General features: G+C 39.7%; 1 long non-coding RNA gene across 1 annotated transcript in view; it reads left to right on the forward strand.

Annotated features, from left to right (window-relative positions):
- Nucleotides 1-27,663, forward strand: part of LOC307185201 — a 55,017-nt gene that overhangs the window by 4,895 nt on the left and 22,459 nt on the right. The window contains exon 2 of the long non-coding RNA XR_013827906.1: nt 8,423-8,576. This is a non-coding gene — a long non-coding RNA (uncharacterized lncRNA). The remainder of the gene's footprint in view (nt 1-8,422; nt 8,577-27,663) is intronic.

Here is a 27,663-nt window from a genome sequence, read left to right on the forward strand (position 1 = left end):
AGGCTGAGTATGATTAATCTGCAAGTCAAAGCTCAGTATGGAAGCCAGAAGATCTTCTGGAGGCATGTAAAGAGGTTCTCATCTCCTGCAGTGGGAAGACAGAGAAAACTGAGGACAGATCCCAGGACTTAACTGTAACAGTAACAGAAAGCCAAGTGGAAACTTCCAAAGAAGATTAAACTCTCCATTTAGGCAGGCATGATATTTCAAGGGTAGATCCCTGGTTGGGAAAGAGTGGGACCCTGACACATGGGATGAAGACATTTAGGTCGATATACATGAAAAATCTCGAACCCTAAATTCTCTACAACCTACTGAGCCTGCCAAAATGCCCCACTACTTCCTATTAAAAGCTAGTGCTCCTTCCTTGTGAGATAATGAGAGGCCTTCTGTGCAGGATAACATGCACCTCCCTCAGGATGCACCCCCCACATTACCTGCTGATCACTAGGCAATGATTAGAATTAAGTCACAATATATGATATTCCACAGACATTCTAAGGCTGATAATATTGGAAAGCAACCCCAAAGAAGCTGTAGAACCTACGCAACAAGTACCAACAGAAGCCAGGGAAGTATGCATGTGATTGAATTCTGAAGGTTCTGGATAAAAAGAGAAGAGGGAGGCAGAACATAAAGTCCAATGAGGGAGAATTTATCAATTTGGGTGTACTCTCCCAGGATACGGGTTCGCGCAAGAACCCCAGGTGATGGCGTGAACACACTCAAGATGTCATCTAGAAGCATGGCAAAAACAATGGCCCAAACTACATCAAGTAAGGTAGAAATGCCGGAACTGCTGTGGTTGACAGTGTAAGGGGTGATTAAACAGTTCAGGTAAGTGAACATGCTAGAGCGAAAATACTTACATAAAGCTGGAAAACTCAGCAGATGAATATATTCCACAGAAAAGTTCAGAGGACACACCACTTAGCAAATCGAAAAGGAATTTCTGGTAAGAGGCATCATCATCACTCATAACTTCAGTGGTGGCTGTCATCGTAGTCCAGGGCTGAAGATAGAAGATGACATTTCAGAGCTGGGCTTCCTGAGAGAGGTAGAGATGATAGCACCCTGTAACACAGAGGTCTTATGGTGGCATTTAAACATCCGAAACCAAGTGGATGCTATAAGGTAGGAGTGCAGTCAAGGGGGCCTGACCCACAGAATTATGGAGATGGTAAATAGAACAAGGCATCTAGGGCAAAATGGATGGACAATCATCAAAGGAAGCCCTCAATCTGAACAAACAAAATAAATCAAGGATGCAAGATCAAGAGGTTAAAGAAAGTTGCCCCAGTGAAAATTTGCCCAGTTTCTGGACCTGAACTATGTCAAAAACCAAATTCTTCACACTGAGTAAAACAAAGCAGAAAGATGAGTTTATTGAAAGGCTTTTGACCTGCAAGGTGGGACACTCAGGGCTACCAGAGCAATGAATTCTGAGTTGCTCACAGACTAAAGGGTTTTTGGGAGGGTAAATGCAGAAGTTATTTGGACTTTTCAGCTGATTGGTTGCCTGGTGGTCTTCTTCCTTATTTTGGTCAGGGTAATGAGTCAGAGGAACAAGGAAATCCAAAGATGGCATGAATAGACTTGGCATTTGGGGACTGACCCGCATCCTCTGCTGATTTCTGAGAAGAGCTGTAAATTCCTGCAACTTATGTTAGGTAACGTTAAGTTTCATTTTTCTTTAATGAACCCAAATTAGCCAACTCCATTTTGTCCCTAACATAAGTGACTCCATTTTAGTTTTGGGTTTACAACCGGTTTTTGGACCTGGAACACGTTAATTAAGGGAGAAATATGTTCCTAGGAGAAAGAACTCTACAACACCGTAACAGTGTATTCAGTAGTCATTCCCCGAGTCCTTTCCTTAAGGGGTCTGTAGCCATTTGCTTATGTAGCCATATACTGGGGAAAAGAGAGTACCCAAAACGTTTCAAGGACAATTGGATATACAACCTGAACTGACATTGACGCTAAGAGACTCCAAGTGCCTGTATGGACTCCGTTAGAGTGGGGGCAGATGGGAGCCTGGAATGGAGGTCTGGCCCAGGTCCAGCTTGTAACAGTTTTCCTGGATCCTCAAACACACCCACTTGTCATGTCCCCAGTCCATAAATGTATCAATACACTTAAGAATAGACATCCTTGGTAGTTTGCACAACCCCCCATATTGAATTTTTGGCCTGTAAGGAATAAGAGCTATCATAGTGGCAAATGCCGAGTAGAGGCTTATGAAACCATCCCCCCCATCTCAGCCAAGATACTAAATAAAGAACAACCTGGGGAGGAATTTCCACTTACACCACCAGCATGTAAAGAGCTTAGAAGTTATCACTCCCGTTCTTAGAAGAAAAAGCTGAACAAACTGAAAGCCAATGGCTTTTCTTGAAACCATTAGAAAACTGAGGTTGCAGGGTAAACTGCCACCCTGAACTCTGGAGAGACAGGCAAGTTCAAAGAGTCATAGCAAAGATGTGATTACCTGGAGCAGAAGCCACTGGAGCCATACCTGGTTGGAACGCTCACCTCAATGGTCATTTTGACAAATTGCTAATGGCTGAGTGGGGACTATCTAGACAGTGAAAAACTCTTGTGGGCCTCAGTCTTAGGTGGGCTTTCCCACTCCAGTGGGTTTTACCTCCAGGAATCCCACCAAGTTTTCACAATAAAGAGCCAAGAAAGATACTCTTGTGGCGCCGGAAGAGATGAGGAAGAGAAACCATTGTGAAATACGCCCAGAACATTCTCCATAGCAAGAGCTTACTTTCCAGGAGAGAAAAAGGCTCTTACCAGAGGCTTCCCACCTGGGTGGAGGGCATTTCTCCCACTCCAACCCCTTCTAGCCTTCCTGTTTTATCTAAGGGTGTAAAAAAAAAAGCTAAGGCTTGTGAAGGTCACAGCTCAGGAACACAGGCCCATTAGAAGATAGATTCAGTGATAAGATTAGAGAACACATCGCCTGCCCACTCCTTACCACCACCCCAGCAGGGTTGCAGTGTAACAGTATAACACGATTAGCACTGAAAGAGCTGCAGGATGAGGACTCAAACTGAGGATGATTCCATAGGGAAACCACAGTCAACCTGGAAGACTAAATAAGGACAACAGAGGAATTTGAAACCTCTAGCACCTACAGGTACAGTAAACATTAAACACAGCCCAACTTCTCCCGGACTAACATAAAACCTCACACTAAAGACCTACTGTTTACTTCAGTCCCTGTTACCCAATACATCATGCTGGCTTTCAAGAAAAAAATTACAAGGCTTGCTTAAAAAACAAGAGAAAACATAGTCTGAAGAGACAAAGCAAGTACTGGAACCAGAATCAGATATGACACAGATTTTGGAATTATCAGACAGGGAATTTAAAATAACTCTGATTAGTATGCTAAGGGCTCTAATGGAAAAAATGGATAACATGCACAAGCAGATTAACATAAGCAGGGTAATACAAGTAGAGAAGTGGAAACTCTAACAAAAGAATGAGAAGGAAATGCTAAAAGTAAAAAACATTGTAACAGAAATGAAGAATGCCTTGCAAAAATTATTAACAGAAGTTCTTCAGGGAAAAGGAAATGATATATAGGTCAGAAACTCAGATCTACATAAAGAATGGAAGAGTATTAGAGAAGGAATAAAAGTAAAATAAAATCTTTTATTTTATTTTATTTTATTTATATTTTGTTATAGCAAATGGATAAGTTAAATGAATGACAGCAGTGTTATAAGGGATGTGAGGGAGGAATTGGGGATATTCTGAGTTACCTGCAATAACTTAGTATGCATGAAGCAGTGTAATGTGATTTGAAGATGGACTTAGATAAGTTTAAATGTATATTGAAAAGGCTACCACTTAGGCTACCACTAAGTTTTTTTGGAAGTATAATTGATATGCTAAGAGAGGAGATAAGATGAAATCATATAAAATGTTCAATTAAAACCTGAGAAGGCAGAAAAAGAGGAGGTGAAAAAGAAACAAAGAACAATTGCAATGAATAGAAAACAGTTACAAAATCAACTCAGGGAAACAACAAGAAACAAACAACCCACTTAAAAAAATGGGTAAAGAACTTGAATAGACATTTCTCAAAAACAAGATATACAGATGCCCAATAAACACATAAAAAGATGCTCAACATCACTAATCATTAGGGAAATGCAAATCAAAATCACAATAAGAAATCACTTCTACACCTGTTAGGATGCCGATTATAAAAAGAAAAAAACAGAATATAACAAGTGTGGGACTTCCCTGGTGGCCCAGTGGATAAGACTCGGTGCTCCCAATGCAGGGGGCCTGGGTTCGATCCCTGGTCAGGGAAGATCCCACATGCATGCCACGACTAGGAGTTCACATGCCACAACTAAAGAGCCCACTTGCCACAACTAAGGAGCCCACATACTGCATCTAAGGAGCCCCCCTGCTGCAACTAAGACCTGGTGCAACCAAATAAATAAATATTTTCTAAAAAAAAGAAAGAAGCACATGGTGTCCAGGTGGCTCTTTAAAAAAAAAAAAAAGAATATAACAAGTGTTGGCAAGAAATTGGAACACTTGTGCATTGCTGTTGGGAATGTAAAATGGTGCAGCCACCATGGGAAACAGTATGACAAGTACTCCAAAAATTAAACATAGAATTACCATATGATTCAGCAGTTCCTCTTCTGGGTATATACCCAAAACAACTGAAAGCAGGGACTTGAACAGACATTTGTACATCCATGTTCATAGCAGCATTATTTCACAATAGCCACAAGGTGGAAATAACCCAAATGTTCATTGATAGATGAATGGACAGAGAAAATTTGGTTTATACATACAATGGAATTTTATTTAACCTTAATAAGGCATGAAAATCAGACCGTCTACAATATAGATGAATCTTGAAGACATTATGCTGAGTGAAATGAGATGTGGCGATTAATGGCGGTGGAGGTTGCACAGCAATTTGAATGTACTAAATGCCTCCGAACTGGACACTCATGAATGGCTGCAACAGTGAATTCCGTGTTATACAGTCATCCCTTGGTATTCGAGGGGGAGTAGTTCCAGGATCTCTGTGGCTACCAAAATCCACAGATGCTCAAATCCCTTATATAAAGTGGTGTAATATTTGCATATAACCTACGCACATCCTCCGGAATATTTTATTTAATTAATTAGTTTAAACCAATGCTAATTTTTAAAAATTTATTTATTTATTTTGTTTTTGGCTACGTTGGGTCTCTGGTCGCTGCGCGTGGGCTTTCTCTAGTTGCGGCGAGCAGGGGCTACTCTTCATTGTGGTGCACGGGCTTCTCATTGCAGTGGCTTCTCCTGTTGTGGAACACAGGCTCTAGGCGCACGGGTTGTCACTAGTTGGGGCACGCGGGCTCAGTAGTTGTGTCTCGCGGGCTCTAGAGCACAGGCTCAGTAGTTGTGGCTCACGGACTTAGTTGCTCCTTGGCATGTGGGATCTTCCCGGACCAGGGCTTGAACCCATGTCCCCTGCATTGGCAGGTGGATTCCTAACCACTGTGCCACCAGGGAAGCCCCCTCCTGTATATTTTAAATCATCTCTAGATTACTTATAATACCTAATACAGTGTAAATGCTATGTAAATTGTTGTAAATACAATGTAAATGCTATACAAATAGTTGCCAGAATGTGGCAAATTCAAGTTTTGCTTTTTGAAATTTTTTTCAAATATTTTCCATCCACCATTGGTTGAATTTGTGGATGCAGAACCTATGGATATGGGGGGCCAACTGTATGTATTTTACAACCCACATTTTAAAAAAACTGAGAGAAAAAAGGTAAATATGGTTGCCTCCCTTAAAGACCTAAGAGATGGATGGGTGGTGGTTCCCATCATACCTCTGTTTAATTTACCAGTCTGGCCTCTACAAAATCCAGACAAATCCTGGAGAATGGCGATGGACTATCACAAATCTAACCAAATAGTATCCCCAATTGCAGCTGCTGTGCCAAGTATGCTATCTTTGCTAGAGCAGATTAGTAGGGACTCAGGTACATGATATGTGGCCAGTGATCTGGCAAATCGACTCTTTTTCTATCCCCATCAAAAAAAGAATCAGAAATAACTGACATTCCTTTGGAATGTGCGACAATATCCATTTATGGCCTCGCCCTTAAGCTATGTTAACTCTTTGTCCTCTGTCATAACATAGTCTGAGGAGACATGGACCAGCTGGACATCCTGCAGAGTATCACACTGATCCAGTAAATTGATGACATCATGCTAGTTGGATCAAAAAACAAGCGATTGCTAGGATATTGGAGGCCTTTGTAATTTACATGCATCCTCAAGGGAGATGAACTCGAAAAGACTCAGGAGCCTGCCACGTTAGTATTTTTTCAGAGTCCAGTGATCTTGAGTATGCTGGGGCGTCCCTTCTAAAGTAAAAGAGAAATCACTGCATTTTGTAGCTCCCATCATGAGGAAGACAGCACAATGCCTGCCAGGTAGACCTCTTCAGGTTCTAGAAGCAATATATTTCCAGAAGTACTGCTCCAACTCACATACCTGGTGACACAGTAGGATGCCATTTTTCAGTCGGGTCCATAGCAGGAAAGGACTCTGCAACAGGTCTAGGCTGCAGGGCAAGCAGCTATTGGCCTTTTGGACCACACAGCCCAGCAGAGCCTATTAGGGGTATCAGTGGTGGGAAAATATGACATGTAGATTTTATAACAAGCCCCAATAGGAGAATCACAATGTAAATCCATAGAATTCTGGATCAAAGCCATGCCAACTGCAACAGGGAATTATACACCTTTGAAAACACAGCTCCTGGAATACTACTAGGCCCTGATAGAGATGAATGCCTCACCATGGAACACCAAGTGACCATGACACCAGAACTACCCCTCATGAGATATTTCTATCACACTTTGCAAGGCATTAGCTGGGGCAGACCCAGGTAGAAGAGGTACATCTAGCATTGAATGTGAACAAGACCTGAGGGCACAAGCAAGATGCAAGAGAAGATAGCACGCAGGTAGCTCATAGCATCATGCAGGTGCTGTTATGCAGCACTTAGTGGTGTGCTGGAGCCAGTCTGCACCAGCTCATGAGAGCTCATTGTTGTTTTCAGGAAGGGTTGCCATCTTGTCGACATCATATTGGTGGTTTGAAATTGACCATAGTGGAAGTATTTACACTATGAAAATTAGCTAATGTTATAAATCAGATATTTTTTTCTCCTTTTCAGAAAGCCAGTTGTTAAATATTTACCAGTATACCACTGCTCAGCTCACATCTCTTACTGCATGGGGGAATTTTTGATGATCAGTTGATGCAGGAAAAAAAGCCTGAGCTTGATTCACAAATGGCTCACCTTAGTTTGTTGCTGAAAGCTAGAAAGGGGTGATGGCTGCACTGCTGCCCCACCCAACATGGTCTTGAAAGATGACGGTGAGGAGAATGCCTCCCACCTGGTCAGCTACTTTATGTGGAAAGAGAAGTGGCCTGAAATTAGAATACACAGGGGCTCATGGACAGTGCTGGATAGCTTGGCCCTCTGATCAGGGGTTTAGAAGCGGAAAGCTTGGAAGACTGGGGAACAGCAAAGACAAGGGAAAAGCCATGTGGTTGAACATATGGAAGTGAGCATAGAGTGTGAAGATCCTTATTTCACATGTTAATGACCATCAGAGAACATCCATCATAGGAGACGTACTACAAAAACACATATCCAGTTGATACAAGCCAGCCTCTGTCATCAGCCACTCCAGTGCTTGCATCTTGGGCACATGAATGGAGTTCCCGTGGTAGCAGGGATGGAAGCTATACATGGATGCAATGGCACAGGTCCCTCTTAAGGGTGATCGACCTACTCTCACCACTGAATGTCTGACCTTCTTGCAACAGAAACCAACAGCACAGTCCCTCCAAGAGACCAAGCAACCACCTGATGACAAGTTAACTACTTTGGATACCATCTACCCTTTCCCAAGGATAAATGTATATTCTAGGTGTGGATTTGCCTTTCCTGCCTGCCAGCCCTCATCCAGTACCATTATCCAAGCACATATAGAGTGTTTAATCCTCCAGCATAAGATTCCACATACTACTGTGCCACACAAAGGAACTCACTTAACATTAAAGGAAGTGCTGGAACAGGCATGATACCGTGAGATCCACTGTTCACATCACATACTGCCATACCCAGAAGCCACTAGCCTGATAGAAGAGCCAGCTCAGAGCCAATACCTTATGAAGATGGCATGCCGTCCTGTGCAATGCAGGGGACATTCTAAATAAATGACCCTTATAGGGTGCTGTTTCCCCAGGAGGTAGAATACATAGGCCTAGGAATCAAGAGGTGCAAGTGGGGGTACTCCCATTTTCCTTCACTCCTACTGATCCATTTGGGGAATTTGTGCTTCCCTTTCCTGAAACTCTAGGTTCTGAACAGTCAAGAGTCTTGGTTGCTAGAAGGCAGTACTTCCACCATGGCTGCCAGCTGGGCTCTTTAAGCTCCTCCTGCCAAGGTGTCGGAGGACAAGAAGAGGAATCACCATCCTGGCAGGAATAATTGGCCCTAGTCACCAGGAAGAGGTAAGACTGCTGTTAGACAATAGGGGCAAAAAAGAATATGTTTTCCACCTGGATGATCCATTTGAGCATCTCTTGGTACTCTCTTGTTCAGTTTTGGTAATAAATAGACCAGTGTAGCAGCTACGGACTGAGAACAGCATTGTGACCAGGGACTCAGACTCTTAAGAGTTGAGGGTCTGGGTCATACTACCAGGTAAGCCACCAGGAGCACCAGAGGTGCTAGCTGAGGGTGAGGGTAAAATAGACAGCCAGTAGAGGAGGGAAATGATGAGTATTAATTGCAGCACTGAGACCTACTATAGTGGTAGTGTCTGTAGTTGATCCCAATAGTGTACTTCCTCCCCAGGGTAGCCTATGTCTAACGACTGAACATCATGGAAGTATAAATCCTGGTCCCAGCTGTCATGATCTGGACCAAATTGGGAGGGCTACCCTAGCTTCGGAATTCCTATTAGGATCAACTTAGACCTTTTAGGGTACTAACACAGCCAAACTTTTCTCTCTGCCAAATTCTACTTTCTTTTCTTTTCTTTCCACTGGTGTTGATCCCTGAAGCAATCCCTAGTAAACTTCCTACATGCTAATCTCAGGGTCAGAGTCTGCTTCCCAGGAAACCCAATTTAAGACACTAGGTTGGTTTCTTTATTTTCAATATGAAAAACCTCCAAACAAATTCTAGATTAATTATCAGAAAGCTTGAAAGCCTCATATGTACATTGATTAATTCATTCATTCAACAAATATTTATTTAGTACCACCTATATATCAAGAACCATTCTAGAGGCTAAGGCTATAGTGACAAAAACATAAAAAGATTCCTCTCCTTGTGGCACTTGTATTCTAGTGGAGGGTAACCAACAATGAGCATGAAACAAATAAGATAATTTTGATGAGTGCTATGAAGAAAATAACACATGAGAGTATGATAGGAAGTAACTCGAGATGCTAGAGGTATGATGGGTTCCATCAAGAAGGTGGTTAAGTAAAGCTTCTCTTAGAAGATGGCATTTGAGCCCAGATAAGAGGAACCCAGCCTTTTAAGAACTTGGTAAGAATATTCCAGGCAGAAAAAAGAGCATGTGTAAGGAAGGAAATGAGTGTGAGCATGTAAAAACTAGGACAAAGAGCAGAGTGGAAGGAGGTGGTGACCAAGAGGGAGTGGGCTAAGAGGAGGCCATTGAGGTAGGCAGGGGCCACATTGTATAGGACCCATGGGAAATTGAAAGGAGTTTGGATTAATTCTAATCTCAGTGGAAATCCATTAGAGGATTTTAAACAAGGGAGTAGTATCATCCGTTTTATTTTTTCATAAGTCAATTTAGTTGCTGTTGGAGAATCAACTAAGGGGGAGAAAGGCAAAAAGTGAGAACAGGGAAATTGTTGTTGAAGTAGCCCAGGTAAGAAATGATGGTGACTAAACCTGGAATGGTGGCAATAAGCAGGTAAGAGGTAGTTGGATTTGGGATCTATTTTAGAGGCATAGCCAACAGGACATGCTAATGGATTGTCTCAGTGGAAGTTCAGGATAACAGAAAGGAGAAGAATATAGAATGTTTGATCAACTGGATGGATGGTGGAACTGTTTATTAAGATGGGGAGGATTGTGGTGGGTGGGTTGGAGGGAATGAATCAAGAGTTCTAATTTGGTGATGCTAAGAGACATGACACCGAATGATAGGTAAAGTCATGAGTTCCGGGCCCCAGAGAAAGGCTTCAGGTGGGTAAAAATTAATACTGGTTTCCCCCAGCAAGAAGTCAGGCCACCTCTGGATTTCCAGACAGTTTACTGTGAACATTTAAGCGATCTGGGGCAAGGATATCAGTGAATGCCCCTCGCCCGTGGCATACACACCTTCTCTCTCCTCCCTGTGTGGACACTCCAGCCCAACTGTGATGGCTCTGGTCCAGGTTCCCAGGGGGCACAGACTCCAAACAGCCACATTGCCTTGGCCCTGTAGACACTTGGCCAAGTGGGTGAGTATTGCCTGAGAAGAGCCCCAGGGGTGCCCTCTGTAGCCCAGGGCTCAGGGCAGGAGCCCTGGCTCCCTGGGTCTAAGGGAGATCTTGCTCTAGGCTCTAGTAATGTGTGCCAGTTTCTCCCCTCATCATGATAACTGTATAAATAGAGCAGTAGGAAGCTCAGGGCACCTAGTTATCAAGCCCCATACAGGTGCTGAATTATTTAAGAGGCAAGTAAGAAAAATGGGAGCCTGTAAAGAAAACAAAAAGGAACAGAAAGTGAGGAAGGCAAGCCCACCAGACTGTGAGAGACTTGAGAACAGTGGCCACATCATAGCCAAGCTTGGATCCTCAGCACAATGCCTGGAACTTACTAGGAGCATGGGGACAGCTTATCTTTCCAACCCCAGCTTTACACTCTTTTAAGGCACATCTTCCTCTTGGGGAAAGTACCAGCAAGGAAGATTTCACCATTTTCGCCAACTCAGTAGAGCCTGACCTCCATTGGTCCATGTTTCTCAGTTGGGTGAAATAAATGTCACTGTGCAACCAGCCTTTTGGTTCTTGTTCTCTTGGATCTGCATGCCCACAAAGGGAGTCCATTGTCTTTCTGCACTCCCACTCCTCAGAGGAAGCTTGCAGAGATAAAGCACCCACACTGCTCTCACACACCCCCTCCCCACCAACCCGTTCCCCCAACAAGAGGAGGGAGGCCTGAAGTTCCCCAGGGGTGCTACTTCTGTTCAAAGAGGAAAGAAATATTAGCCCCACTATCAATCTCACGTTTAAGATGGTTCTTGGTCAGTTCTCCAAAAGCCAGTTTTCTAAAAGCCAGCTCACCCGAAGGCTGATTTACTGAATGGCCCAGTCTCCAAAGCCCAATCACCAGGAGGGAGTCTGATGTGGGTCTTTTCTGTATCTTCCATATCTCTCCTTAACATGCTCATGTTTTCCTCCACCTTCTTGAACATATTTGTTATTACTCCTTTAATGCCATAGTCTACTAATTTTATCATCTGTGTTATTTCTGGATCTGTTTTATTGATTGATTTTTCTCATCTTTATGAGTTATATTATTCTGCTTCTCTGCATGCCTAGTAAATTTTTATTGGATGCAAATAGTTTGAATTTTGTCTTGTTCAATACTGGATATCTTTTGTTCCTTTGAATGGTTTTGGGCTCTGTTTTAGGACACAGTTAAGTTACTTGGAAGGAATTCAGTCCTTTCAAAACTTGTCTTTATACTTCGTTAGTTGGGTTTAGAGCAGCCTTTAGTCTAGGGCTAGTTCTGGGGATTGTTCTGCCTGATCTTTTCTGGTGGTCTTCCCCTAACCTCATGTAGAGTTCTCACACACATTGCTATGGACTGAATGCTTGTGTCCCCCCCAAATTCACATGTTGAAACCCTAACCCCCAATGTGATGGTATTTAGAGGTGGGGTCTTCAGGAGGTAATTAGGTTTAGATGAGATCATAAGGGTGGGGCCCTGATGATGGGATTAATGCCCTTATAAAAAGAGGAGGAGACCAGGCATCTCAGTCTCTCTGAGACACCAAGGAAGGCCACATGAGGGTATAAACAGGAAGAGAGCTCTCACCAAGACCCAACCAGACACCCTGATCTCAAACTTCCAGCCTCCAGAACTGTGAGGAATAAATGTGTTTTTAAAAAATTTTAATGGAAATACAGTTAATTTACAATATTAGTTTCAGGTGTAAAACATATCAATTTTTTTTTTAGATTATACTCCACTTAAAGTTATTACAAAATAATGGCTATGGAAATAAATATCTGTTGTTTAAGCCACCTGGTCTATGGCATTTTGTTGCAGTGGCTGAGCTGACTAAGACACCTAGGTACTGATGAGTACTGAGCTGAACTCTCAAGGGGAACTCTCTGTGGATCTCTGAGCTCTCTTCATGTGGCTCTTTACTATCTTCTGGCCTGACCCACAAATTCCAGCTCCCTTGACCACCTCAGGGGTCAGAGACCACTCTGTTTAGGTGCTCCTTCCTGTGCTGCAGCTGAGAAATTCTCTCCAGGGGGTATGCTTGGACAGTCTTAGGGTTCACCTTGTTTGTTTTCCTTCTCCGTGCTGCCTGTTGTCCAATGCCTGAAAACTATTGTTTTACATATTTTTTTCTAGTAATTTCATTGTATAGGAATGAGGCTAAATCTGGACCCTGTTATTTCATCATGGTCAGGTAAACTCAGTCTATACTATAGACTCAATGCTCCAGTATCTAGTAGGGAAGGTCTTCCCTCATTTTTCTTTTTACTTCAAAACTTTCTTGGCCATTTGGGTCCCTTTCTCCTTCATATGAATTGTATAGCCAGCTTATTAAATTCCCTTAGAAAGTCCTGTTGGGTTTTGGATTGGGATGAATTAAATTTATATAATAATATGAGATATAACTGATATCCTTACATTTGCATATATCTTGCCCTTGGATGGGGAAAGTTAATATCATAAAATACTACTTCTCAGCTGCTGATGCTTTCGATGGCCTGGAAGGGGAGGATGCATGATACAATTGAATTGGGCATTTGAGGAACCAGTGGAGGACAGGCTGGCCATTTCAAGGTTGATAAGCTGGAAGGGGGTGGGAATTCTATTGGATTAAAACCTTAAAATTCTAAAGGTTAAGGAGGTAAGAGTGATCTCTGAGACAGTTTATTATGAGAAAACAAGATGGAGAGAAGTATATATGGTATATATATTTAAGAAAGGGGAGATACATATACACATATATAGATACTGTGTATGTATACATGTGCATAAATCTATAACTACTTAAATTAAAAACTGTAAAGTTAATTAACTATAAAACCAGTTTTCAATGACTTCCTGTGGGGAAGTAGTGAACAAGCAGAGACAGAAGCTGAGCTTTTCTGAATATTCCCTGCTTTTAGATTTGACTTTAAAACCATATACGTTTTACACAATTATACATCAAACTTAAATTTTTAAAAAGCAATCCCTAAACACTGAAAGTAAAATAAAACAAATGAACCCAACTCAACCAGAATCATGTTTTGGTGGCACAGCTACCCAGAGAGAAGCAATTTAAAGTGACTTTTAAAGCACAGTAATTTGATAGCCCATCCCTAGTGGGCTATGCCCTACGGACAAAAAAAGAATTGCAAAAAATATCTTAAGCTGCCCTGAGAAATCCCACATTTTTTGAGGCAGTATTAGGACCGTTATTCTCAGACTATAGTGTATGTAGAGTGCCCTAAAGGAAGCAAGTAATTCTGCTGAGATTGTCAACAACTGAAATTTTTCAGTGTGGTAGGAAGGAGGTCAATGAGTTAAGTACTAACCCTGTAGTCTTTAATTTGAGTTGAAACTATTAGTATAAACTCATGACATGTACTCTTACCAGCAAACACCATTTTCTACTCTGTCCACTGAAAAAAAATTCCAGAAACAGTGACTAAACCAGTAACATCAAGTGCCCAGATGGTGGTCCCAAATTCAGTTTCACCTAGAAGGCCAAAGGGCCCCTTGGATTACAGCCATGACAGATCTAGGGCAGGAAACACACCACCTGCCCTGAGTAACTGAGCTTCCTGCTCTCTGGTGTGACCTTAAAGATTCCCAGGGCTGTGTCCAAAGGCCTCACAAGCCAACCTGAAGAGGCTCCCACAGGCCACTGAAACATGAATAATAACTTTAATAGATTGAAATATATCCAATATGATTATGCCCGCTAGTTCATAACAAAACAAACAAACAAAACAAAACAAAAGTTAGTGGTCACTTTCAGAAGATTCTAGGAAGTCAGCTCATCTGAAATCAATCTCTTATCTTGTTTTTTTGCATAACATGTACCTCCAGGTACCCAAGTAGTTGTAGTACTTTTGTAGAAGAAACATCTAAAGCTGCTTCCGTTAACAATACAGAAGGAGTGATGGAGTCATAACGTCACCACTGTGCAAGTTCTAACAAATCCATGGATAGAGGAGTGCTGAATAACAAAGAGAATCAGACATCCTGTGCCGTCCTCTGTGAAGAGTATTTGCCAGAAAATTGAACCTGAGTCTGATCTAACCACTAATAGGCAGAAACTAAAGGGACAGAGGAATACATTACATGACACCACAGAGGTGCAGTTATCAAAATGCAGGCTAGGAAATGCTACTGGAAAAAACAACCCATTCTCTTCAGTAATTGCAAGAAAAAAGTGTGACAGGGGAGGAGTCTATAGATTCAAAAAAGATTTAAAGACCTGTCACAACCAACTGCAATTTATGGCCTTATTTTGATTCTGAGTCTAACAAATAGACTAAATAATCGTGCGATAATTGGAGAAATTTAAACAGTGACTAGACATTTAATTATCCAGAAATTGTTCATTTTTAAGATGTGATAATATTTCTCTTTTAAAGAGATAAATACTGAAATTCTTATAGACAAAAAATAACAATAGTCTCCCTAAATAAATATAACACATTCCATTTATTATCCTAACAGGTTTTCTGGGGGGAGTGGAAGGAGTTGATAAAATTGTTTTAAAATCTATATGGAATACATATGGAAATATAAAAGCCTGAAAAGCAAAGAAAACTATAAAGAAGATAAATAATGAGAGACTTGCCTTCAACTGAAAGCCATTGTAATAAAAATCACTGTAATACAACCAGAATGGTATTGGCATAAGAGTAGACAAATCAGTGGAACAGAAGAATGGATCCAAATATAGATCTCAGTATATATCATAATTTAATATGTGACAAAGGTAGTATTTCAATTCTGTGGGAAAGAATGGTTTATTTAATAAATAGTGCTGGCATAACTGGCTATTCATCTACAACAAAATGAACTTGTATCCCAGTTTCACAACAATACAAAAATAAATTCCAAGTGGATTAAAAACTTAAATGTAAACAGTAAATCTTAGAAGAACATTTAGGCGACTACGTGGAAATCTAGGGGACAGAGAACACCTCTTTAACTAAAACCAGAAATCTGGAAGTATAAAAGATAGACATATTTCATTATCTAAAAATGGAAAACTTTTATATGGCAAAAGATACCATAAACAAAGTCGAGTCAAAATATGCATTTAGAAAAGTATGTGTAACGCAGATAACAGATAAAGGGTTAATAATTCTTACATGCAACAAATTCTTACGAAGTGGTAAGAAAAAGATAAACACTTCCATTTTTTAAAAAGGGCAAGTGTATAAACAGGCAATTTACAGAATACCAAATCCAAATGGCTAATAAGCATATTAAAAGGTACGCAAACTCACCAGCAGTCAGGAAACTGCAAATTAAAATAATGAGACATAGGGCTCCCCTGGTGGCGCAGTGGTTGAGAGTCCGCCTGCCGATGCAGGGGACATGGGTTCGTGCCCCGGTCCGGGGAGATCCCACATGCCGCGGAGCGGCTGGGCGCGTGAGCCATGGCCGCTGGGCCTGCGCGTCCAGAGCCTGTGCTCCGCAACGGGAGAGGCCACAACAGTGAGAGGCCCGCGTGCCGCAAAAAATAAATAAATAAATAATAAAAAATAATGAGACATTACACCCATCCGACTGGCAAAAATTAAAAAGAATAGGACTTCCCTGGTGGCACAGTGGTTAAGAATCTGCCTGCCAATGCAAGGGATATGGGTTCGAGCCCTGGTCCGGGAAGATCCCACATGCCACGGAGCAACTAAGCCCGTGCGCCACAACTACTGAGCCTGTGCTCTAGAGCCCACGAGCCACAACTACTGAGGCCCACGCACCTAGAGCCTGTGCTCTGCAACAAGAGAAGCCACCGCAATGAGAGGCCCGCGCACCACAATGAAGAGTAGCCCCCGCTCACCGCAACTAGAGAAAGCCCGTGCACAGCAACAAAGACCCGACGCAGCCAAAATATAAATAAATAAAATAAATAAATAAATAAATTTTAAAAAATTAAAAAGAATAATATTATCTATTGCAGTCTCATGCATTGCTTGTGAAAAGTGTGAATTGTTATTGCCTTTTGGAAAAAAATAATCTAACAGCATCTATTAAAATAAAGAATCCACATACCCAATGATTGCACTGCTGGGAATGTAGCCAGTAGAAATAAAAGAACCAGTACAGAAAGCTATATGTAACTTGTTTATTGCAGAATTATAGTAGCAAAAAACTAAAAACAAAGTGAATATGCATCCATAAGGAAATGGTTGAATAAATTGTGCATTTATCTGCGTCATAAAATACTATGCAGCTACTAAGAAGAAGGAATTAGAACTACTCCCCATGAATTAGAAGGATTTCTTCACAATGTTGAGTGATAAAGACAAGATGCTGAGAATTGTGTATATTATGGTTTCCAGCTATAAACTAGTATATGAGTGTATGTATGTATGTGTGTATATATGTAAATGTATATATTTGTGTGCAAACTTGTTTGCTCATGATTACATGACCTTGGGGAAAAAGCATGGAATGCTCTACAGGGCGTTGTTAACAAGGGCTATGCCAGGTTGGGGGTAGGGGGATTAGTTTTGGGTAGATGCTGGAAGAGGGTAGAAGGAAAAAAAATCTAATAGAAATTTTTTAAACTAGCGTAATGACACTATATATATATATATATATATATATATATAACACACACATTAGTATGTATATACATTATATATACACATATACATGTATAATGTGTGTGTATATATATATTAAGAGAAAAAGCTAGAGTTGAATCTATATCGACATATTTGCAGGGATATTCATGATATGTTGTTAAATTTTTAAAAGCTAGTAATGTGTATGGTATGATTCTATTTTGTCAAAACAAAGAACATAAAAACAAACCACTCTAACTGTGGGCTGCATAAATGCTTGTAATACTGAATGAACCATGAAAAAGATGTGAAGGGATAAATGCCAGTTGTTAACATTTGTCACCTCAAAGGGGGTTGAGATGGGGATGAGATGATGATTAACTTTTCTTTACACATCACTGTAGTAGTTTCCTTGTTGCAATAAAGCTGTATTGCTTTATAATTGGAGAAACATAAAGCAGAGAAAATAAGAAAAAACTATAGTCTTTCACTTAGAGAACATATTATCTTTCATGATATATTGAAGTCTTTTTTTCCCCTTAAAGTTTCTTGGTATTTGTTGTTTTCTTATTCGGGAATAAGTGTTTATCAAATATTTTGGGGGCACCTATTGAGATGATCATTTGGTTTTTCTCCTCTATTTTCTCTTCAATATCTATACTCTCCCATGTGGCGATCGTATTCATTCTCAAACATCATACATGTGCCAACAAGCCCCAAATACATATCTCCAGCCCAGACTTCTATTCCAAACTCCAGATCCTGGAGAACTGCCTGTTGACATCTCCCCTTGAATGTCTAATGACATCTCAAACTCGACACAACTCTCCCAAATTCCACCAAACTTATTCTACATGCAGCTGTCTTTATATCAGGTAAGGACAACTTCATCTAGCCAATTCTCAGGCCAGAAAATATGTGTCATCTGTGACGTTTCTCTTTCACACTTTTACACTCAATGCATCAGGAAATCCCGTTCATTCTATCTTCAAAATGCATTAGAATTGACCACTTTCATTACCACCACTGCTTCCAACCTGGTAAGAGCCACAATCCTCTCTCACCTGCATTACTGGTGGTCCTGTGTCTGTTCTTGACTGTCTACAGTCTATTCTCAACAGGACACCCAGAGTCAAGCCCTTTAAATGTCCATGAAATCACATCACTCCTTTGCTCAAAACCCTGTTCTCTCCTCTCCCCGCCTACACACGTCCCCCTGCCACTGCTCCCAATTCATTTAGATTAAAACCCAAGGTCTGTACAAGGGCTACACAGTCCAGCTCCCTGTGACCTCTCGACCTCATCCCCTTCCACTTCCAGTTTCCTCAAAGTTCCTAGAACATGACAGGCATACCACTCCCGCCCTGGAGTCTTCATACTCACTGTTCCCTCTGCTTTGAATGCCCTTCCACCAGATAGCTGCTTGGCTAACTCCTCTCCTCAGCGCACCCTACCCTAACCACTTTATTCAATATCCAGCCTCCTACTCCCACAGGACAACTGTCTCTCGCCCCCATCTACTTTTTCATCTTCCATGGCATTCATCCTCTTCTCCAGACTGAAATGTTTATCTTTTATTGTCTGTCTCATGCCACTAGAACACACTCTCCAAGAGGACAAGAACCTTGTTTTGTTCACTGATGTGACCCAAATGTCTAGAACAGTGCCTGACACATAATAGATGCTTAACAAATATTTGTTGAATAAAAGAATGAATTAGTGAATTGCATTAGCTCCTCCAAAACCAGTCCTCTCAATGCTATGATTCCTCTCTTGGATGTGTTTTGAGCTGTAATGTTCTACAGGATTTTAAAATTTCTCTTAAGTATGACTCTTACTGCTTTTCCTCTTTTAGGAATCATTCCAAATTTCTGGCTCATTATTGAAGCTTTTCATTGTTTCCCCCACACTATTATAGATTTATTTTCTTTTAAAGTACCTCTATGATGATTTCATAGGATTTGGTGAGTAAGGAAAGGCAGATGTGTGTGCTCCCTCCTCCCACCCTTGACCTCAGAGAACTGGGAGTTTGTTAGTGTGCATCCGTCTCTCTGAGTCTGAGTGAATCTGATGAACTTAAGTTACTGGGCTGTGGGCCCTAGTGACCCCATCAATACAATGTAGCCTTATGAAGCCTGGCTTGGCCAACAGCTGGCCTTCCTCTAAAACCTCTAGCTCTAGCCTTTCAAATTTAACACTGTCCTCATTAACCAAGATATTATAAAGTATTTTTTTTCAATTCAGAGAGGAAATGAATTGCATAAAAGCTAGATAATAAAAATGAGGTTCTAATGCCTGACACCACATTTCCTTCTTACTAATCAACTCAAATCTTAAAATCAAAGATATCCACCCGCATCCTTAGGGAACTCATTGAAAATCTTATGCAGCTGAAAAAATTTCTAATCTCCTTTTACCATAGCTCTACTAGTCAATTAAAGACTTTTCAAAATGTAAAATATGCATTTTTATGTCTAGTCTCAAAGTCACTGAAGACCAGATTTTGACCATTGATTTATATGCTGAATATGCCTACCCTATGAAAAGAAATTTGGTTAATTTGGGAGTTTGGGAGTGTGCTAAACTATTTTTATCTGACTTTCCTACTAGCATAGCATTTATAAACTGCAGAAAAACTTGCTTTTTATTCCCTCATTAAAAAAATATTTATATTCTCAATGCTTTTGGTTTTGTACTTTTATGTAATTTCATGGCTATGTTGGATTTGGAGGAAAAGTGTTCACTGTGAACCCATTTATCCAAGACCAAATGTGAATAAACATAGAGCACAAAATCACAAAACTGTGACTGAATTTATTATTTTTAAAAAAGTATGACTTGGCCTTTGACTACTAATCTCAGTCAATATAGAGAAGAGACCTTGAGCTATCAGCTGAGTCAGCACCCCCACCCCCCCCCACCCCCCCCCACCCCCGTCAACACCCAACTGTCAACTGGATAAACCAGTCTTTCCAGATCTTTCTGTTGAATCAATAGACCCACGTCCTTGGCCTCCTGCTAACAGTCTTATCCTTTTCCTCTACCTTCTCTAAGATGCACCAAATAAGAACTCCAGTTTGTAAACAATTGGTATAAATGGTTTCTATTATCTTGGGAAAACCTATGCGAATGGAGGCTTTCATCTTATTTTGGAGTTTATTCTATTGTTCTAGCACCGTGATAGTAAATAAGTTCTTCCCTGTGCTCATCCAAAATGTTGTCCTTTGCTGTAAACTCATTTTCTCTTAATTAAAATTATTGGACATAGAAAACCATCACTCATCATCCTCTGTATTATCCTTGGAGACAATGCACAAGATCTCTCTTTGGCCTATTCTAATTTTTGCTTGTGAAAAAATGGAAACCTACTTTTCATTTCTCATCATTTTGGATGCTGTTCAGCAATTCCATGTGATTATTGAAATGTGGCCAAAATGGGACCCCATTTACTAGATCTTTGTAGAGATGGTAGCTTTTGAAAGATTGAAACAATAGGAGAAATTAAACAGGAAACGATAGATTTAACTGTCTAAAATTTTTGAATGTATATACCATGAAAATTAATAAAGCTGGCTAGGAAACATTAAAATAGTAAAAAATTCATATCTATACAATCTAAAGAATTTACTTGTATGAAAATCTGCTTATATATAAGATCAAATTTTTAATGAATAATTATGTTCATTTTTTAATGCTTTGGTTATTTTCATTTAAAACCATCTTTTTGAGTAACATCAAGATGCCAGTAGATACATGAATCCTGAATAGACAATATTCTTATTGGCCAACATTCACTTTTCCTCAAAATCTAGTTGACGTGTCATGTCTTGGAAATCCTCAAGAAACTCCTAGGGAAAGTAAGCTCTTCTTTAAACCTGTGATTTTGTATTCCATAACACACTGTACTGCCCTTGTTTAATAGTCACAACAGTATTCTGCAATTATTTATATGACTGTCTTCCTACTAGAAATAACCAACCGCATGATAAGATGTCAGAGCAGGGACGATGTCTTTGCTTCATTATCTTTTCATTGTCCAACATGGTGTATGCCATATGCAGTAGGTGCTTCATAATTGCTTATAGAATGAATTAGTTCACATTAAAATAAGTGTAAATAGTAATTAGAGAATTATAGAAAAGACCCCCCTTCTCAAGCTCTTAATCAAAAGTCTGCAATATAATGCAATATTATTTTGTTCAAAAAGACTTTAATGTGTTGAAGGACATGTGTTCATTTTGCCTAGGAATTTTAAAAATATGAATATTATTAAAGATATGAAAAGATAAGAGTTTTCCTGAAATTAATTTATAAATTCAGTTTAATGACAGTTTACAGGGTTCTTAAAACTTAGCACACTCATTCCAAAGTCCATCTAGAGAAACAAACATAAGAGAAGAGCCAGATAGAAAAAAATAACGAAGAGAAATAGCCCTATTAAATATTTAAATGTTTCACTAAATTGCAGTAATTAACATGCTGTGGACTGCTGTGGAAACAGAAAGATTCTATTAATAAAGAGAATGAGAAATTCAGAAATGATCAGAAGCATGTATAAACATTATTTTACAATAAAGTTAGCCTCTCAGAAGAAGTGATGAAAGGTTGGCCTGTCCAATAAATTATATTATGAGAAATGGAAAGGCATTTGACAAAGGTCATCTGAATCTCTACATCACTTCTTTCACCAAAAGAAATTCAATGGCTTAAACTCTTAAAGTAATACAATGACAACAACAACAAAACCCCTAGAAGAACATGTCAATAAATTAAAAAAAAAATAAGTTTGAATGAGGAAGACCATACTAAGCATGACATGATATTAACAAACCATGAATGATTAGATTGACTATTTAAATTTTTAAAAATCCTGAAATTTCCATGCAGCAAAAAAGAACCCTACAAAACAAACAAAAAACTCTCCATAGACAAAATCAAAAGATAAATAAGAAACAGAAATAATAATGTTTGTAATACATGAAGCACTAATCTCTTTAATATGCAGAGTTCACACCAATCCATATAGAAAAGATTAATGTTCCAATAAAAAGATGAGCAAAGGATATGAACACAAAATTCATAGGAGAGTAGTAAATGGCTAATAAATCTATAAAAAGATAATAAAAGAGTATCAAAGTAAAACAATGAAATTCCATTTTTTACTTAGCAGATTAGTAAATTTAAAAAAAATTGATGACATACAGTATTGGCCACAGAGAGAGGAAATTAATACTCCCCCCAAAATTGGTGGAGGGGTGAGAAGGTGCATAAAATATTCTAGAGGGGTTTTTGGCAATAGTAATAAAACATTTACATTAAAACAAACAAGCAAAAATGTGTTTAAGGGTGTTTATTGTAGCATTGTTTGAAATAATAAATGCTAGATACAACCTGAATGTCTATCAACAGGGAGTTAAATTATTACAGAGCCATACAATGGATCTCTATGCAGCTCACAGAGAATGTACTAGAATAGAAGAATATGAAAAGGTGTCTGTTATATCATTAATCAAAAAGAAAAGCAAGTTCAGAACAGTGGTAGAATAGGATCCCATTATTTTTATGTTGTCATTTTTGTTTTTTTTGACTGTGTTGGGTCTTTGTTGCTGTGCGTGGGCTTTCTCTAGTTGCAGTACGCAGGCTTCTCATTGCATTGGCTTCTCTTGTTGAGGAGCATGGGCTCTTGGCGCGCAGGCTCCAGTAGTTGCAGCATGCGGGCTCAGTAGTTGTGGCACACGGGCTGTAGAGCATGTGGGCTTCAGTAGCTGTGGCACATGGACTTAGTTGCTCTGCGGCATGTAGGATCTTCCCGGACCAGGGCTTGAACCCATGTCCCCTGCGTTGGCAGGTGGACTCTTAACCACTGCACCACCAGGGAAGTCCCCCCCCATTTGTTTTTTTAATGAGTATTAACAGCATTTATGCTTTGCATGTATTTATATAAAAACTATCTGAAAGGACATACAATTTATTAACAGTGGCAACTTCTGGAAACGGGGCTGAGAGGAGAAAGTTATGATAGAATTTTACTTTTTACTTTACACTTTCTTTTACTTTTTTATGAGTATGAGGTACTTTTGTCATTAAAGTTTAAAACGTAAAATAAAACTCACATTTTACATAGCAAACATTAGAAGCAAAACCCTTTGACAAACAATCTGGCAACAGGTGATGACCCACAGGGCTGGGGCTAGGGTGGGGCGAGAGAGGCACTTGCTTTGGGCACAAAATTTAAGAGGACATCAGAAAACCCAGAAATCAAGATGAGTGATATTTTAATACACTATTTAAAAACTTTTTTTATTGAAGTATAGTTGATTTACAATATTGTGTTAGTTTCTGGTGTATAGCAAAGTGATTCAGTTATACATATATATATTTTTTCCAATTCTTTTCCGTTATAGATTATTACAAGATATTGAATATAGTTCCCTGTACTATACAGTAAATCCTTGGTTTTTATCTATTTTGTACGTCATGGTGTGTATCTGTTGGTCCCATACTCCTAATTTATCCCTCCCCCACCTCTTTCCCCTTTGGTAACTGTAAATTTGTTTTTTATGTCTTTGAGTCTGTTTCTGTTTTGAAAATGAGTTCATTTGCATTATGTTTTAGATTTCATACATAAGTGGTATCATATAATATTTGTCTTTCTCTGTCTAGTTTACTTCATTTGGTATGATAATCTCTAGGTCCATCCATGTTGCTGCAAATGGCAATGTTTCATTCTTTTTTATGGCCAAGTAATATTCCACTATATATATATTTATATATACATTTATGTATATATAATGAAATATATGTATATACCACATCTTCTTTATCCATTCATCTGTTGATGGACACTTAGGTTGTTTCCATGTCTTGGCTATTGTAAATAGCACTGCTATGAACACTGGGGTGTATGAACCTTTTCAAATAGAGTTTTTGTCTTTTCCAGATATATGCCCAGGAGTGGGATTGCTGGATCATATGGTAACTCTATTTTTAGTTTTTTAATTTTGTCATTTTAAGAATGGTATATAAGGCTTCCCTGGTGGCACAGTGGTTAAGAATCTGCCTGCCACTGCAGGGAACCCGGGTTTGAGCCCTGGTCCGGGAAGATCCTACATGCTGTGGAGCAACTAAGCCCGTGTGCCACAACTACTGAGCCTGCACTCTAGGGCCCTGTGCTCTAGGGCCCGCGAGCCACAGCTATGAGCCCACACACCGCAACTACTGAAGCCTGTGCGCCTAGAGCCCGTGCTCTGCAACAAGAGAAGCCACTGCAGTGAGAAGCCCGCGCACCGCAGCAAAGAGTAGCCCCCGCTCGCCGCAACTAGAGAAAAGCCTGTGCCAGCAGCGAAGACCCAACTCAGCCAAAAATAAATAAATTGGAAAAAAAAAAAGGAATGGTATATAAACGGAATCGTACAATATGTGACCTTTTGAGATTAGCTTTTTTTATTCAGCATAACAACCTTTTAAAATTCATCCGTACTGTTGCGTGCATCAGTGGTTTGTTTTCGTTGTGGAGTAGCATTCCATGGTATGGATGTTACCATGTCATTTTCAACCATTCACCTATTGAGGGAAATTGTAGTTCCAGTTTTGGGCTGTTTCAAATACTGATGCTATGAGAAATCATGTGTCAGCTTTTGTTCATTTCTTTAAAATAAAAGCCCCAACTATCAAACTCTTAGAGGAAAACATAGGCAGAACACTCTATGACATAAATCACAGCAAGATCCTTTTTGACCCACCTCCTAGAGAAATGGAAATAAAAACAAAAATAAACAAATGGGACCTAATGAAACTTAAAAGCTTTTGCACAGCAAAGGAAACCATAAACAAGACCAAAAGACAACCCTCAGAATAGGAGAAAATATTTGCAAATGAAACAACTGACAAAGGACTAATCTCCAAAATTTACAAGCAGCTCATGCAGCTCAATAACAAAAAAACAAACAACCCAATCCAAAAATGGGCAGAAGACCTAAATAGACATTTCTCCAAAGAAGACATACAGATGGTCAACAGGCACATGAAAAGATGCTCATTATTGTTAATTATTAGAGAAATGCAAATCAAAACTACAATGAGGCATCACATCATACTGGTAAGAATGGCCATCATCAAAAAGTCCACAAACAATAAATGCTGGAGAGGGTGTGGAGAAAAGGGAACACTCTTGCACTGCTGGTGGGAATGTGAATTGGTTCAGCCACTATGGAGAACAGTATGGAGGTTCCTTAAAAAACTACAAATAGAGCTACCATACGACCCAGCAATCCCACTACTGGGCATATACCCTGAGAAAACCATAATTCCGAAAGAGTCATGTACCAAAATGTTCATTGCAGCTCTATTTACAATAGCCAGGAGATGGAAGCAACCTGAGTGCCTATCATCAGATGAATGGATAAAGAAGATGTGGCACATGTATACAATGGACTATTACTCAGCCATAAAAAGAAACGAAATTGAGTTATTTGTAGTGAGGTGGATGGACCTAGAGTCTGTCATACAGAGTGAAGTAAGTCAGAAAGAGAAAAACAAATACTGTATGCTAACACATATATATGGAATCTAAGAAAAAAAAAAAAGGTCGTGAAGAACCTAGGGGTAAGACGGGAATAAAGACACAGACCTACTAGAGAATGGACTTGAGGATATGCGGAGGGGGAAGGGTAAGCTGTGACAAAGTGAGAGAGTGGCATGGACATATCTACACTACCAAATGTAAAATAGATAGCTAGTGGGAAGCAGCTGCATGGCACAGGGAGATCAGCTCTGTGCTTTGTGACCACCTAGAGGGGTCAGATAGGGAGGGTGGGAGGGAGGGAGACGCAAGAGGGAAGAGATATGGTACACTTTGTTATAAAGTGTTACACTTTGTTATAAAGCAGAAACTAACACACGATTGTAAAGCAATTATACTCCAATAAAGATGTTAAAAAAACAAAAAAGCCCCAGAGTGCAATTGCTGTGTTACATTGGCTGTACCATTTTACATCCCCACCAGCAATATAAGAGTGGTCCAGTTTCTCTGCATCCTCTCTAGCATTTGGTGTTTGTTATGGGCTGGATTATGTCTTTCCTAAATTCATATGTTGTAGCCATAACCCCCAGTACATCAGAATATATTTGGAGATAGGGTCTTTAAAGAGGTGATTAAGGTTGAATAAGGTCGTTGGTGTAGACCCTAATCCAATACAACTGGTGTCCTTATAAGAAGAGATTAGGACTAAACATATACAGAGAAAAGACCATGTGAAAACACAGGGAGAATATGGCCATCTACAAGTCAAGGAACAAGGCCTCAGAATGAAATCAACCCTGCCAACAGTTTGCTCTTAAACTTCTGGCCTCCAGAATTGTGAGAAATAAATTGCTGTTGTCTTCAGCCACCCAGTCTGTGGTATTTGTTACAGCAGTTTTAGTAAACAAATGCAGTATTGTCATAATTTTTTATTTTAACTGTCTGACAGGTGTGTAGTGACATCTCATTGTACTATTAATTTGCATTTTCCTAATGCCTAATGATGCTGAACATCTGCTCATGTGCTTATTTGCCACTTGTATATCATTTTTGGTAAAATGTCTCTTCATGTCTTTTGCCTGCTTTCTAATTGGATTGCTTGTTTTCATAATGTTGACTTTTAAATGTTCTTTGGATATTCTAGAAATGAGACCTTTGTCTAATATGTGATTTGCAAATATTTTCTCCCCATCTATAGCTTGCCTTTTCATCCTCTTAACAGGGTCTTTCACAGAGCAAAATTTTAATTTTGATGAAGTCCAATTTATCCATTTTTTTCTTTTATGGATTGTGCTTTTGGTGTTATGACTAAGAACTCTTCACTAAGTCCTAGGTCCTGAAGACTTTCTCCTATATTATCTTTTAAAAATTTTATAGCTTTACTTTTTTTTTTTTTTTTTTTTTGTGGTACGCGGGCCTCTCACTGCAGTGGCCTCTCCCGTTGCGGAGCACAGGCTCCGCGGCCATGGCTCACGGGCCCAGCCGCTCCACGGCACGTGGGATCTTCCCGGACCGGGGCACAAACCCATGTCCCCTGCATCGGCAGGCGGACTCTCAACCACTGCGCCGCCAGGGAAACCCTATAGCTTTACATTTTACATTTAACTCTATGATCCATTTTGAGTTAATTTTTTTTATAAGGTGTGAGGTTCAGGTCAAGTTTTATTTTTTGTTTTTGAGGAGTTTTTTTGTTTTGTTTTCTTTTGTTTTGTTTTGTATTGCCTATGGATAGCCAGTTGCTCCAGCACCATTTACTAAAAAGACAGTCCTTCCTCTATTGGATTGCACTTGCCCTTTATCAAAAATTACTTGACTGTACTTGTGTGGGGATATTTCTGGGTTCTCTATATTGTTCCACTGATGTATATGTTGATCCCTCTGCTGAAATCACACAACCTTGATTACTGTAGCTCTACAATAAGTCTTGAAATCAGGTAGAGTGATTCCTTCCATTTTTTTCTTTTTCAGAATGGTTTTAGCTGTTCTACTTTCTTTACCTTTCTATATAAATTTTAGAATTATCTCGCCTATCTACAAAAAATATTGCTAGGAATTGCATAA

This window comes from Stenella coeruleoalba (genome assembly GCF_951394435.1).
Source record: "Stenella coeruleoalba genome assembly, chromosome: 4".
In the NCBI taxonomy this organism is placed as follows: Eukaryota; Metazoa; Chordata; class Mammalia; order Artiodactyla; family Delphinidae; genus Stenella; species Stenella coeruleoalba.